The sequence below is a fragment of the Balaenoptera borealis genome, assembly GCF_965194805.1.
Source record: "Balaenoptera borealis genome assembly, chromosome: 10".
Classification (NCBI taxonomy): domain Eukaryota; kingdom Metazoa; phylum Chordata; class Mammalia; order Artiodactyla; family Balaenopteridae; genus Balaenoptera; species Balaenoptera borealis.
The window spans coordinates 84,046,923-84,063,340 of record NC_138874.1 but is presented as its reverse complement, the minus strand read 5'-3'; the positions used below and the strand labels follow the sequence as shown (position 1 = coordinate 84,063,340).

Genomic DNA, 16,418 nt, shown 5'->3' with positions numbered 1-16,418 from the left:
GAGACACCAAAATTGAGGGACATTCTACCAGATAGCTGGCCAGTGTTCTTCAAAAGTGTCAAGGTCAGGGGACTTCCCTGGTGGTCCAGTGGTTAAGACTCCATGCTTCCAATGCAGGGGGTGTGGGTTCAGTCCCTGGTCAGGGAATTAAGATCCTGCATGCTGTGATGCGTGGCCAAAAAAAAAAAAAAGGTGTCAGGGTCATGAAAGACAAATACTGAGGAATTGTCCCATATTAAAGGAGACTAAGGAGACATGACAACTAAATGCAATGTGTGATTCTTGGTTGGATTCTTAGAAGGGGCATTAGTTGGCCAGTTGGTAAAATAAGGTCTGTAAATTAGATAATAGTACTGAATCAATGTTAATTTTCTGATTTTGATAATTATACTGTGGTCATTTAAGATGTGAACATTTGAGAATGTGGGTGAAAAGTGGAGGGAAATTCTTTTTTGTAACATTTTTGTAATTCTGAAATTATTTCAAAGTGAAACATTAAAAGTAAAGTAAAACCCCATTTCTTTTTGAATTTTTGAATTTTATTTTTTTATACAGCAGGTTCTTATTAGTTATCCATTTTATACATATTAGTGTATATATGTCAATCCCAGTCTCCCAATTCATCCCACCACCACCACCACCCCCCCTGCCGCTTTCCCCCCTTGGTGTCCAGATGTAAAACCCCATTTTTAATGGTTTTGTATTGCCCTCACTTACTTTATCTTGCTTTACTTTACTCCCCACCTCCCTCTAGCTTCCCAAGTGAACCCTGAACTCTAGCATGCTAGCCAGTATGGCTTTCTTCTTTAGTTCCTTGAATACACCATGCTTCCTCCTCTTCAGATCCTGACGGTAAGAAGAAGCATGGTATTCTCTTTGCATGGAGCATACTTCCTTTGAACTTTATCCTTTTGTTCTTTAAGGCTCATTTTACTTACTCTAGAAAACCCCTCCCTGACCCCCTAATCCAGGTCCGAACATTGTATGGTTCCATAACATCTGGTACTTTTTCATAGCATTTTTATCACAACTGCCATGAAATTATCATGGAGTTTACTGTTTAAAGTCCGTCTCACTCACTAGAAATTAATGTTCATAAAAGATGGAAAAAAAAAAAAGATGGAGGGATTGTCTTTTTTTGCTCAATATTATTTCCTTGGTACCTTGCACAGATTTTCAATGACTATTTGAGTAATTAATGCAAGTCATGCAATGGAGCATCCCCCCTGCAAAAAAAAAAAACCAACACAACTTGGATGAAACTGGACACAGGAGATGTTTTAAGTTTGAGGAGATGAAGGTGGGGACCAGAATTGGTGGCAGTGACAGAAAAGGATAGATGGAGGAGTCTTATCATGGAAGGAGCCATAGGACTTGATAAGGGAGGAGGAAGAGTCAAAAATGACTCAGGTTTAATCATCAGCTGCAAAAAGGTACACAGTTGAAATGGCACTTGAGTCACGTTTCCAGCAGTATTTTTTGAAAGTATGTTCCTAAACATTTGAAAATGGTCTCTATTTATTTTTAATAAAAATGCTTTAAGTGGTAAAATACTGTATTGTGTGGTAAATACCAGTTGCCATGCTGATTAGTATGTTTGGTATACTAAAAAGTACTAGAGTATTTTAATAAAAATACTATAAACCCATGGTAAAATACTGCCTTGATTCATATTAAACAATAAAAATGACTATATGAGAACACCTGAGTATCCCTCTGTAGTGGGTGCTGTGGTGCTCCAATCCAGATCCTCTCTTCATGGGTAATGTACTCCTCCCTCAGCTGCTGGGAATTTTAGTTCCTGATGGTGAAAAGCTTTGTTTTTGCTGGGTGTTGCCTTCGGTTGCAGGGAACTGCCTCACTTTAGGTTATCCTCCCAGGTTATGCCTCACTGGCCCACAGCCAGTGACTGGCTGATTTAAGATGCAAAGACCCAGCTTCCTTGCCTTATTTGAAGACAAGTCTGAGGGACCTGTCTCAGCTACCACAGGTATTGGCCAAGTTGCAACCACTTTGGGGTCAGTGTCTCCCTCTGACTCTCCTGGTCTTCCTCATTGCATTGCAGATGTATTTGCCGGTTGCGTCCTGCTTCAGTAAATCTCTTGCTTGAAATTGGTCTCAGAATCTGTCTCCAAGGAACCTAACCTATGACACTATCTAATCTGTCTTCTCTCTAACAGTTGCCATCATTGGAACCTCTGTGTGTGTGTGTCTGGGTTTTGTTTTTGTTTTCTCCCCCAACTGTACCCCAAAAGTGCCCAAATTAAATGTACACCTTGATGAATTTTCAAAAACTCAGCTTCATTTTTATCAAAGAAAGAATAAGAAAATGAGTATGGGTAGAGTGAGAACCACCTACATTTACAACTTCCTCATGGTGAAAACTTTGAGGGAAGGGCGGGTTGCCAAGGGAAGTTGGAAGTTTCTCTGATTTTAAAAGAGCAAACAGTTTTGCTCTTTTGGTTGACTGCAGTGTACTCTGAAATGAGAGGAACAATCTCAGTATACTTCATAATACATGTAAATGAAATGGGGAAAATAATGAGTGTCAGGGACCAGAGGAGAAACTGAACCATTTCACTAGAGGAAATGATTCAGAGAGAGGAAAAGATGATCTTCCTGAAGGTCAAATATCTATAAATCAAACATGTCAAAATATTGCTAAAATTTTGAGTAACCAAGATTTTTCTGTTAGTCAAGCTCTTTATAGTACTCTTTTGATTTTAAAGTAAAATTTCAAGAATTCTTCTATGTTTTTGTTTCTCAGTGATAGATAGAGCTTTCATCGAGAGTGTTTAGTTCCTCTCTGTTCAATTCTTTCTGTCTCTAACATCACCCTCCTCGTTCTCTCCTGCCTGGATGATACAATAGCTGGCCTCCTAATCAACTATCTCTCTCTTTCCACTCTTATCCCCACCACAGTCTGTTCTTCACACAGAACCACGATGGCCTTTTTAAAGCATAAATCAGATCATGTCACTGCCCTGCTTAAAACTCTCCAGGGGATTCCCATCACACTTAGAAAAAAAACCCAAAATCTTAATATAACCTAAAAGGCACTATACCATATGGCTCCTGACTACCTCTCAGACCTCATCTTGTACCACTTTCTCCTTGTTTACTCTAGCTGCAATAGATTAGATGTTCCTCTAAAGCAGGGGTCAGAAAACTAAGAGGGGCCAAATTTTGCTAGAGGCCTATTTTTATACTGCCATTTTTAAAGGATTGTGAAACAACTACAACAACAGGAACAAAAAGAAGAATATGGAACAAGAGACCTTGTGTGACTTGCAAAGCCTAAAACATTTACTATGTGGCTCTTTTACAGAAAAAGTTTGCCAACTTTTGCTTTAAAGGCTTATCCCTCCTGCATTAGGATCTTCACATTAGCTGTTCCCTTTGCATCCTCCACTACCAGTCTTCACATGGATGGGTCCTTTTAATTCAGGTGTGAACTTGATTCAGGTGTCACTTCATCATTGAGGCCTTTAATGACTACCTAATGTAAATATCTTACCAGATTCTCTCCATCACATCACCTTTTTTGTTCTTTACAGCACTTATCTGATATTTCTTATTTTTATTTTTTCAGTAACCATTCCCCCTCTCCCCCATGTAGAAAGATCTTTTCTTTCTTGTATACTACTTTTGAGTATTCTTTTTTTTTTTTTCTTTTGAGTATTCTTGATCTTGCATTTAGATGGAAGAGAGCAATAGTAAATGTTTGGAGCCTACTGCATAGTTCGTGCTCAATAAATGTGTTGAATGAGTGAATTTCCAGATTATTTCTGCATATGAAGTTTAGGTCTTCTGCTTTCTTTTTGTCCTCTCTGAGAGGACCTACAGTGCAAACTGCAATAAAGAGCTACTTTAGAATGGAGAGGCCAAACAATGCCTCTCCCTTAAGAGAACAGATAAACTTCTCTTTTCCTTTTCCTTGCTTTCCCTGGGAGAGCCCATTGATAGAAGAGTGGGATGTTTCAAAGGAATGTCTCAAGGACAACTTATATAAAAAAAAAAAGAAAAGAAAAGAGGAAAAAAACCCGTTTCTTTTCATCTTTTTCTTTTGCGAGAGGAATTTTTTAGGGTGGTAAGATTGGTCGAGGTCACATTTTCTACGAGGCTCTGAGGCTTTTGGGTGAAGAGTTTAGGTGGAGGCCTCTGCTTGGGAGATGGATTTAACACTAAGAGGAACCAGGCCTGAGCTCAAAAGAGAAGCCGAGAACAATGTGAATAGGGCTTGTTCTAGGTGATCAGGTATGAGGGAGGAAGGTAAAAGCCCAATAAGCACAGGTCCTGGATTTTTCTAGAGTTTTATTATTTCACATGGTCAGGCCACATGTTTTGACTTTTGGTAGGAAAACTATGGTTACTAAAGCAATGGGAGGCATTGCCTGCTGCAGCTAAGGCCGGTGCAACCAAATAAATGAATTAATTAAAAAAAATAAAAATAAAGCAATGGGAGGCAGTGATTGTAAAGAAAATGTGGGCACTGTCCTCTGGGTGTGGCGAGATGTGAGGGGTAAGAGTTAAGCTGTAGAGCTTGAGTTTTGGAGTCAAAATAGACCTGAGCTTATTCATCCACTAGTTATGTCACCTTGGGCAAATTATTTAGCCTTTTTAAACCTTGGTTTCCTCATCTGAAAAATGAGAAGAATGATAGCTTCTATCTTTTAGGATTATTTTGAGGATTAACTGATAAGGCATGTAAAATGCTTATTTAGATGCCTACGTAAATAAGTGATCAGTTAGTATAAATATCATCATCATCATTGCCAGGTGGTGAAGAAATTTTCTAAAGCTACAGATGTTGAAACGAATGAACAATAAAATCTGTACCCTCTAGCAGTTTAAGGATATGTCCCACTGTATTTTGCTTCCATAAGTAGGAACACAGGATATGGAAAGGGGTGAGGTAAGAAATGTGTGGGAGCAAGATCATTGTTGTTCGAAGAAGCATGGTCTTAACACAACTCATTTGACTCCTAATATTAAGTGGAAAGGAGACAAGGAAATCTGTACTTGTGTAGACCTTCCAGATGAACCCATCTGCATGTCAATGTTAGCTTTGGATTTCATACATTGACCTCTACTGCTTTACAGTTTATTGAAAATGCCCTTGTACATGCTAATATAATTCTGATTATTTGGGTAGGGCAGCTGTTATTATTATCTCTATTTTATTCTAGAGGAAACAAGACTAAGAAATTGAGAACATGGGTTTTAGAGTCATATTGCTAGGGTTTGAAACCTGGCTTCTCCACTTCCCAACAGTGTAACCTAGGGTAAGTTACTTGAACTTTCCAGAGCCTCAATATCTTCATCTGTGAAATGGGAGTAATGAAGATACATACCTCTTAGGATTGTGTGAAATTATTCATGTAAACAAAGTACATGGTATGGCAAATAGTATGTGTTCAATGAATATTTGTTATTGTTATCTCCCAGGGCCAGGCAGCTAATAAGTGGTAATGCTAGTATCTAAATTTAGATAATTGGATTTCATACCTTATGGCCTTTCCACACACCACCTCCCATAATATTAATAATGTTGACTCTCTGCCACTGTGATGATGTATGATCCATAACATTAGGACAGGTGGTCTAATTTGTTTTTCCAAAAGTGGTAGGAGATCCATCTAAAGTATCCCTTTTGGTACAGTTGGCACACATATCTGTCTCTCAGCTTCCTCAGTAAGAGGACAGCTGTGGCTTTAGGACAGAACTACACCAAAAAGCTCTGGACTTTGTTTCCACTGGTTGGAGCAAAGTGCTGAGGATACCAGTCTGCCACATGAGAAGACAGAGATAGCCAACATTAAACTGAACCAATGGGAGACTTGTAGTATAGTTGAAAAAGCATGCAAACTATAACTAGTAAGTTGGAAGACTTGAATTCTAATCTTGGATCCACCAGTTATTAACTATATCTTGTCACATCTCTGAGCCTGGGTTTCAACATCTTTATTTATTCTTAATTTTTCTAGCTTTATTGAGGTATAATTGATACCCACATATTTAACGTAGGGATCCCAATAGTCATCCTTGTTGCTGTCACCTATTCATACAGTCCCTTTGTGGAAATTAGGAAAAGATGCCTTTTCCTCCAGGCAGAAGCAGCTCTGCCACTAAGGTTCGTGAGCTTGGTGACCAGAGCATGTAGATTTCAGTCTCTACTAGCCTCCTTGGCCAGCCTTCTGGTGCACTGCAGAAGCAAAGGCAAGGGCCCTGTCTGTGCCGTCTTTCCACTGCACAGGGCTGTTAATATCAAGTGAGATAATAAGTTGAAGGAGTTTGGTAAAGTCTAATCCCCTCTGTGAATGTAAAGCACTGATATCACACAAACACTACCTGATTTCAAGTACCAGGGTCCAAGAGTGACTTGGGTAGACATTCTGACCATTGCCCTTCCCTTTGGTTCTGATGATCCTGGTGACTCGTTAACTTGTACAACACCTATTGTGTACTTCTGTAGAGATTGTGGCCAGGAAAGATTTTCTCCATCATTTTCAGGCCTGGACCAGCCTTGCTCTCTAGATATAAGACTAAAATCAGTTCTTTTGATGATTCATCCTCTTGGAAACAATCATGTTGTTTTTAGAACACCCTGGAGTGGGACTGGGTCTTCCCCATAGGTGGAATTTGGAATCCTTTGGTTAGAATTTATCTTTGGTTTTCAGGCAAAGGTCATTGTATAAAAGCTTTGTGTCAAGGGGAGAAAGAAAATTTGCTGAACCATAATTTGCCCTCTTTTCACACCTCTGAAGCCCAAGCTATCTGCTGGGCTGTTTAGATCAAGTAGGACAAGAGGACCTGCTTGTGTGGACAGGTAAATCACCTTTCTAAGTTTCCATTTTGTTATCTAGAATTAGGGACAATAACAGTACTTATTACTTCATAGGTTTATTACATGGATTAAATGAACTAATAAGTAGAAAGCACTTGGCACACAGTATATGTGCAATAAATGTTAGCTCTAATTATGAGGCTCCCTGCAGGATACTCTACCTGACTTTGAGGAAGAACAAAAACATAAGTTCCAGTGCCTTTCTAAGCTCAAGAAGCTTAGAGTTCTAGCTGGGGAATTAACATAATTATACCAGAAAAGGTAAATAGAAATGCAAAGCTATAAATGTGTGGTACAGATAGATGCTGTTTTTAGGAACTGGTGTTTGAACTAGGCCCTGAAGAAAGGTGAGATTAGGATAAGTAGAGAGGATGAGGAGGGTATGGCCTATGGGGTCGGTAACATCAGCAAGGTTCAGGACCACAAGTAGACCAATTTGCCTGGAGAAGTGGGGCCAATGCTATCTGGGAATATAGGTTGGGATTAGAAGGAGAGAACCCTAAATACTAGGGTAAATGTTTGCTCCTGTTCCATAGAGAACGATGAGTGACACTGTAAAACTTGAACATGGAAATGTCCAGCAGGCAGTTGGAATGCTCTTGGGAAAATGCTCAAAGCTGTAGCTAAAACTTTGGGGATGGAAGTTGAAATTGTGGAAGCTGGTGATACTTCTAAGGCAGCTCCTTGAGAGGTGACTGTTGATTCCATTTTAATGAGGGCAACCTGTGAACAGCATTTAAAGTGAAATGGTGAAACTGTCAGGAGATTTGAAGAACAATTTAAAACATTAACTAGGTAGGGTTTGCTTCTCTGAAGTCTTTGCTTCCCAGGGGGAAGCTGTATTTTGTGACCAAGAGACTGAGAAGAAACTTCAGAAGTGAAGAAGCAGGAGAGCAGTGTCTTCAAAGACAATGGAGTACTGTTGTGTTAGTTTTCTCCTGATCTGTAACAAATTACCACAAGCTTAATGGCTTAAAAAAAGAAAAAACCCACTCATTTACTAACTTACGGTTCTGTAGTCAGCATGACTGTGGGTTCTCTGTTGAGGGTGTCCAATCCACTTTCAGGTTCATTCTTATTGTTGGCAGAATTGCCTTTATAGGACTAAGGTTCCTGTTTTCCTTCTAGCTTGGAATCTTGGAGGGCCATCTTAGAATTCTGCCTAATGCAAGTGTTTTATGAAGGATAAATGGCAAATAAAATAAGAATTGAAAAGGTGTCAGTTGGTCATTGGTGATTTGAGTAAGATCAGTAGCAAGAGAAGTTTTGGCAGGATTGTAGGGGCAGAAGCCAGATGCAGTAAGTTTGTGGAGTCAACTGGAAGTGAGAAAGAAGTAAAGCTGGGATTTAGCGGTTTCTTTCAAATGGCCAGGCTGGAATGGGAAGGAGAATGTTGGGCATAATTAACTAATGAACTAAGTCTCAAGGAAACTAGATGGAATGAACTCTAGACTATAGATGGAGAGATTAGTGTGGACTTGTAGGGGAACTCAGCTTCCTCTGAGGTAGGAGGAAAGCAAGTATGGGTGGGGATGCAGATAAGTTTGTAAAGAGAGGGTGGGCAGCTGAGAAATTGAGGAAATTACTGCCTAATATCCTGTTTTATCTTAGAGGTTAGAGACAAGGTCAGTAAAAAAGCAGGTGAAGTTTTGGAATTTCTACTTTGTGGCTAGGAGGTTTTTCATAAAATTGCTGAATGAAATCAAAACTAATGGACAGAGAGGCAAGAAACATAAAGAACCTCAGGTGCTCTTCAGAGTGCCCACCAAACCATGCCTGACTCACCTGGCTCCCCTTTTGCTCCCTTTCTTTTGTTCCGTTCTCAAACAGTCTGATCTAGAATTGCTTAACAGGTCCTTACTCAGAGGAGGTGGACTTCCTGCTAGTAAATTGCCTTAGGCTTTAAGATCTTAAAAGCTTTCTAGATTACTTAGGGGATATCTAATTTACCATAGTTGACCATAATGATTTTTCCTTCCTTAGGCTGTGAGGTCTTTGAAGTCAAGGGATTTAGGCTTTTTTTCATCTTTGCACTTAGTGCCTCTAATACAAGTCTGGCACATAGGAAGTCCCCAGTTTATTTTTCTAGCTTAGATGACCCAGACTTAAGGCTCCCCTCCCTATTTGGCCAGATTGTGCTATTTTTTCCTCTTTACTTTAGAGAAGATAGTTAACCTTTAAAAATACATGTATATGTTTTATAAATTTAAAGAAAGTATAACAAAAATGTAGAAAAGTGCAAAAATCATGTGGTCCGTTTTCTGAATTTTTAAAGTAAATACACTTGTGTAACAGTGTCCAGTTCAAGAAACAGAGTAGGGACTTCCCTGGTGGTCCAGTGGTTAAGACTCTGCACTCCCAATGCAGGGGGCCCAGGTTCGATTCTTGATCGGGGAACTAGATCCCGCGTGCCACAACTAAGAACTTTCATGCCACAATTTAAGACCCGGTGCAGCCAAATTAAAAAAAGAAAAAAAAAAAAAAAAGAGTGTATCACCAGCATCCCTGCAGCACCCCCTCTTTTTTAAACATCTTTATTGGAGTATAATTGCTTTACAATAGTGTGTTAGTTTCTGCTGTATAACAAAGTGAATCAGCTATACATATACATATATCCCCATATCTCTTCCCTCTTGCGTCTCCCTCCCACCCTCCCTATCCCACCCCTCTAGGTGGACACAAAGCACCAAGCTGATCTCCCTGTGCTGTGCGGCTGCTTCCCACTAGCTATCTATTTTACATTTGGTAGTGTATATATGTCCATGCCACTCTTCTTACTTCGTCCCAGCTTCCCCTTCCCCGTGTCCTCAAGCCCATTCTCTACATCTGCGTCTTTATTCCTGTCCCCTGCAGCCCCCTTTTATATACCCTATCAATCATTATTGCTCTGCAGAAGTTACCAGCATGCTGCCTTCTAGCCCTATAAATTAGTTTTATTAGAACTTTTTTTTAAAATTTTTATTTATTTATTTATTTATTTATGACTGTGTTGGGTCTTCGTTTCTTTTTTTTAATTTTTATTTATTTATTTATTTATTTATGGCTGTGTTGGGTCTTCGTTTCTGTGCGAGGGCTTTCTCCAGTTGCGGCAAGTGGGGGCCACTCCTCATCGCGGTGCGCGGGCCTCTCACTATCGCGGCCTCTCTTGTTGCGGAGCACAGGCTCCAGACACGCAGGCTCAGTAATTGTGGCTCACGGGCTTAGTTGCTCCGCGGCATGTGGGATCTTCCTGGACCAGGGCTCGAACCCGTGTCCCCTGCATTGGCAGGCAGATTCTTAACCACTGCGCCACCAGGGAAGCCCCTTAGAACTTTATATAAATTGAATCATATAGTATATATTCTTAGGTGTCAGGCTTCTTTCACTCAGCATTGTATTCATGCAGTTCATCTAGGTTGTTTTATAGAGTTGGCGTCTATTCATTATCTTTGCCTTATGATATTCTATTATATGACTCTATCACAGATTTACTTATTCAGTCTGTTGTAGATGGATATTTGGGTTGTTTCCAAGTTTGGGCTATTATCAATAATGTTGTTTTGAACATGTCTTTTGGTGAACATATGTTTGTATCTTTATTGGGTATATATCTAGATGCAGTATTGCTGGGTCATAAGGTGTGTGAATGTTTGCTTTAATAGATCCTACTAAATAGTTTTGCAATGTTGTTGTATAGTTATACTAAATTATACTTTCATCAGCAGTGTTTGAGAATGAGTTGCCCCACATCCTTGTGAATGTGTGGTATTGTCTGCCTTTTCCAGTTTTAGCCATTCTGGTTGTATTTTGTATTTCTTTGATTATTAGTGATGTAGAGCACCTTTTCATGTGCCTTTTGGCCATTTGAATATCTTTTGTTGGAGTCTCTTGCCCATTTTTCTTTGGGATGTTCACTGTTATTAATTTGGAAGGGTCCTTTATATATTTGAATTACAAGTCTTTTGTTGAAAAAAAAAATATATATAGCATATATTTCTCCCATTCTGTGATTTTTCACTCTGACTTTTGGTAAACAGATGTTCTTTTTTTTTTTTTTTTTTAAATGTTTATTTTTATTTATTTATTTATTTATTTATTTATTTATGGCTGTGTTGGGTCTTCGTTTCTGTGCGAGGGCTTTCTCTAGTTGCGGCAAGTGGGGGCCACTCTTCATCGCGGTGCGCGGGCCTCTCACTATCGCGGCCTCTCTTGTTGCGGAGCACAGGCTCCAGAAGCGCAGGCTCAGTAGCTGTGGCTCACGGGCCCAGTTGCTCCGCAGCATGTGGGATCTTCCCAGACCAGGGCTCGAACCCGTGTCCCCTGCATTGGCAGGCAGATTCTCAACCACTGCGCCACCAGGGAAGCCCAATGTTCTTAATTTAATTAGTTTAGTTTATTAAATTTTTCCTTTATAGTTATTGCTTTTGTGACCTGTTGAAGAAATTGTTGCCTGCTCTAATGTCATGAAAATACTCTTTTAAAGGCTTTATTGTTTACCTTTTACATTTAGACTCACAATCCATCTGGAATTGATTTTTGTGTATGGTGTGATAAGGATGAAGGTCTCTTTTTCGCCATATGGATATTCAGTTGACTCCAATATCCTTTATTGAAAAGACCATCCTTTCACTACTGCAATGTTACTGTTTTCATAAATCTGGTCACCATGTCACAGGAAGGGGGACCCCTTCCAGGGCCTGAAAGTGGGCTCTTGTCTAACACTCAGAAATGAATTGTCCAAGGAAACACGTGCGCTGACAAAGCAAGACACTTTATTGGAAAGGGGAACCCAGGCGGAGAGCAGCAGGGTAAGGCAACCTAGGAGAACTGCTCTGCCACGTGGCTCGCAGTCTTAGGTTTTATGGTAATGGGGTTAGTTTCTGGGTTGTCTCTGGCCAATCATCTCTGGCCCACAGTTTGACTCAGGGCCCTTCCTGGTGGCGCGTGCATCTCAGCCAAGATGGATTCCAGCGTGAAGGAGTCTCAGAGGTGGGTCGTCTCCTCCCTCTTTTGGCCCCTCCCGAATTCTCCCGGTTAGTTTTCAGAGGCAGCACTCTGTTCCTTATCGGGACCTCTTGTTGTGAGACAACTCAGGCAAGCGGTTTTCATCGTGCCTGGCCAAGGTGGGTGGTTTCGGTCCACAGTTCCTTAACAACTATACATATGTGGATCTGTGTCTGGACTTTTTGGTCCATTTGTCTATTTGCTTATCCTGTGCCAATAACCACACAATCTAATTATTATAACTTTATAATAGGTCTTGCTATCTGGTGGTTTAAGTCCCTCTAGGTTTATTTATTTTTTGCCACCTAGAGTGTGTTGGCATCCTTGCCCTTTGCATACAAATGTAAATTTAATTCAACAAATATTTCCTGAATACCTATTTATTATGTGCTAGGCACAGTGATAGATGTTGGGAATATAGCTGTCAATAAAGATAGGCCTGGTCCTTTCCTTTTAGTTGGGAAAGCCATTCAAATGAAGTGAGATGAGAAGAGGGCCTAGGACAGAGCCCTGAGGAACTCAATATTTAAAGTCAGTTGGCAAAGAAGACAGAGAGAGAGCGTGCGTGTGCACATGTGGGCAAGCGAGTAAAACCCCAAATGTAAGAAAACCAAGAAAGGACAACATGAAGGAAGCCAAGGGAAGAAGGTATATCTAGAAAGTGTGGTCAGCTATGTCAATGTTGCTGCAAGGTCAAGCAAGATAACACTAACAAAACATCCTTTGGACTTAGCTCTGAAAGGCTATTGTGAACTTAATGAAGCAGTTTTTGTGGAGGGGTAGGGTGTGTGTCTTTATTAGATTGTAAACTCTTAGATGGGAACAAAGTTCCTTGTTCACTTCGTGCTTAATGAATGTTATTTCATGATGGTAATCCAATGATCTGCATACTGCTGAGCATCATTAAGGTCCAAAATTGTGCTCTATTTTATAACACTTCCCATTCTTGCAGCTGATGAAAAAGTAATTGCTCTTGTAAATGGAGGATAATTTAATACTTACTCAAACCTTGGCTGTTTTATTTATTTTTATTTTTATTTTTTAAATGAACTTTATTTATTTATTTATTTTGGCCGCTCTGCGAGGCATGTGGGATCTTAGTTCCCTGACCAGGGATCGAACCCTCGCCCCTGCAGTGGAAGCACTGAGTCCCAACCACTGGGCTGCCAGGGAAGTCCCAAACCTTGGCTGTTTTAGATAATCAAAAACTATGCTTCATCCATCCATTCATTTATCCATTTATTCACTTATCAGCAAGGGTACATGGAGCAACCACCAAGTACCCGGGACTCATAAGCATTGTGCTGGAGATGTAAGTAGGGAAAGAAAGGAAAGAAGGAAGCCTAGAAAAATGTGTTTGACCCATGTATATCTCAATGAATTAACTTTGCAAGTGCAATCTCTATTTTTACAGCCTTCCATGACTATTCAAAAGGGGTCTACTGTTAAGCTTTGTGACCTAAAGACAAAATTTCAGAAAATGCTTCCTTTTTGGTTAAATAAAAAACAAGATTTCAGTAGAGAAGTTCTTTGTCTTTGTTAGGGGTCCTCCTATAATTTATTGTTTGCTTGGTATTTACTTACACCTTGGTATATATGTATGAGTCATTTTCTTTTAAATTTGAGTGCTCATTTTAGGAACGGAAGAGCAGAGATAGTTCATTTTCAAATACAATAAAATTATGTTAAGTATGGGCTGTGCTAATTATTTATTGTCATTTATCAAAGGGTCAGAGGCCAAAGTTTATTTTTCTTCATTGTGTGAATTATTAGTAGACCTGTACTTGGGGTCAGGTGGATTGATAAATGCCCAGGTAAACCATTTTCAAGCACACCTGCATAACTTAAGAATTTCTACTTTACCAATAAAGTCTTGACATATTAATTTCAAATAATTAAAAAAAATCTGTTTCTTAAAACAAGTCTTTATAAGGGTTTTATGAGGGAACTTTTTTTTTTTTAACTTAATTGAAGTACTTGAAAATGTAGAAGTTTGGTAGGTTAGGGAAGTATTCAGGAATAAGATTAGCCATGAGTTGATCTTTACAGACTCTGTAATGAATATGGTTAGTATAGCACGTTGGCAGAGGTAAAGCTTTCTTTAGGAAGGTAGAGGAAGAAAAAAAAAAGGGGGAATATATGCTAAGTTCACGGTAGGAATAAGAAGATCATTTATTTGGTTCTTTTAAAAAGAGCTTTTGGCAGATTCATTCGAAATGATTTTTTCCTCTTAAATTGTTAGTTTTGTTTTTTCCTTAGAAATAACTAGAAACAAAGACTACTAACTGCTGCAAATTGGTAGTCTCTGGTAATACTACTTTAGTTGTAATTGGTGAAGAGAGGAAATAGAGAAATAAGACAGTTTTAAATGGTGCTTAACATTTTTAGTTCTAAGTCCAATCAGCATAATCATCAACTGACATTTACTCTGAACCTCTTGGGTGAATGGCACTGAACCAAATCCCACAAGAAATAATATCTTCTGCCTATGTGAGCAAACTGGTAATTGAACTGTTGCTCTCAGAAGCTATAGATAATACCAGTTGATAAGATGTTGTGAGATTCCAGCCTTGGAGTTCTGAGGTTAAGATAGGAAAAATGTACACCGGAAAAAAAAAATTTTAGATAGAAACTGTATCTACTTTCTGTTTTGAATAAAGAAGTCACTGCCCTATACAGTGAAACTCTAAACATGTCAGATTATTTTTTTAATGTTTAACCAAACACTATTTTAGCTTAAAAGAGTTGAATTTTATTTGATTGATCATTGTATGAATAATGCAAGGTAAACTTTCATTTTGACAAGTAAAATAAGGAGGTGAGTTGATTTTGAGCATATGAAGTAGAATCGTGAAGTAAGTGATTTCTGCCTTCATTTCAAATACAAAGAAATCTTGGTGGATAGATAAGATGTCAAAAATTTGTGACTGAAACCTATTTTTAACCTGACCTCCAAGGTTTATATCATATTTAATATTAAGGTACTTTTCATTTTATAATATTAAGCATGTGTCTTTTAAGTATGGTCAGATTTTAAGTATCTTTCCCTAGTAGTCCGCCTCCTCCCTTCCTTATTCCTCCCCACCCCATCTCTTTTGCTGTGGTAGGGTTCCTATTGCTGGCTACCCAGTCATTACCATTCTAATACCATTTAAGGTAGCTCCGCTGGGTTTCTTTATTTTGAGTCCTAGAATCCAGTTTCTCTTTTAACCTGGCCTCCTAAATCAGTTAACAAACCGGTTTATTTTCCCCCGTGTTCGTCTTAACAACTCGTGATTTAGATTGGTTAGGAAGATACAGTGTAATCGGCACAACCTCTTTCCCGTGGAATCAGTATTTTGGAGGCTTCCTCCTTTCCTAGCGGAACATGCTCCAGTCGGGCAGCGGACCTAGCTAAGGACTTCAGCCCCCACAGTTCCCTGTGTGCGCATGCCCTCTCTTCTTACAGTTGTCAAAGTGCTCTTGCCAGAGCGGTCACATAATCAACCTGAAAGAAGAAAATAAATACTGTACACTTTTTAATTTTATCGATCCTTAAAAACTGGACCCTCAAAGGTAACTGCTGCTAAGAATTTGTTACTTGAGATTGGGTGATTGCATGTAAAGGAAGATCTATTGTGTGTGGGGTGGGGGGAGGGGAAGGAGGTATCTATTTCTCGGACTCTGCTGTAAATAAGAAAAAAGAAAAAAAAAAAAACCCAACAAACAAAAAACCCACCCAAAGGAACAGACTGTACAAGCAGTTACTGACATTGCATATTAACTCTGTAAATGTTATTTTCATCTATTGCTTATCTTTTGTTTAAAAGGGTCTTATTTATTAAAGATGGGTCTTGACCTTGACAGAGTGAATTTATACAGGCAGTGAAATTTATGTCTTTAAGAAATGTTGAAAAGAGAAATGGGTGTTTCTGGTATGATAAAAATTTTTTAATTTAATAAATATATTAATATTACTTATAGCCTTAAAATATTCTGAGTCTAGCTTACTTTTTGGCTTTTTTGCTATAGTACAGCATTAATTTTTCCACCACAGATATATAGTTTAAACTGAAGGCATTAACAGAAAGCATTGATACAAGCATTGGAAAAGCTGAGTGATATTAAAATTATAATCAAATGCATATTTCAGCCATGATGATATGGCTGTTGTAAAGACAATTCTAGCACACTGGAAGAGACTCAAATCCCAGATTATAATGGTTTACTGCAGCACTGCTTAAACCAAGTATGAAAATGTCTCTTTCTGTGTCCATTTCCTTTGGCAGCAATAGAACTTTGTGCTGTTGTGAATCCAAGCTCTGCTTGCCTCTTTGTCATATTTTACAATACTGATCAAAGCCATTATTTTAGACGAAGGGAGCTAAGGAACACAAAGTCAATCTTAAGTAGGTTTAATTGGTAGTAGCTGGCGATTTGTGATGTGTATTATATTGGGTTGGGTTTTTTGGGGGTGGGGGTCGGGGGGAGGAGTAGAAAGGAGAATAAGGTGGCTGTGAAGCTTTTCCTCGAGCCCACTATTTTGTCTATGTATGAAACTTTGAAATGAAAGATTAACCATTTTAAAGATACTCTTTAATAAAATAGT

General features: G+C 39.0%; 1 protein-coding gene across 5 annotated transcripts in view; it reads left to right on the top strand.

Annotated features, from left to right (window-relative positions):
• Window positions 1-16,418, top strand: part of CPEB3 (cytoplasmic polyadenylation element binding protein 3) — a 180,159-nt gene that overhangs the window by 10,835 nt on the left and 152,906 nt on the right. For 2 of the 5 annotated variants that reach the window (XM_082339441.1, XM_082339449.1), the window contains exon 1: window positions 10,160-15,385. The exons of the other annotated variants lie outside the window; for them this stretch is intronic. The gene's annotated coding sequence lies outside the window, so the exon portion shown is untranslated. Of the gene's footprint in view, window positions 1-10,159; window positions 15,386-16,418 lie in introns of those variants that run through there. 5 annotated transcript variants of the gene reach the window in all.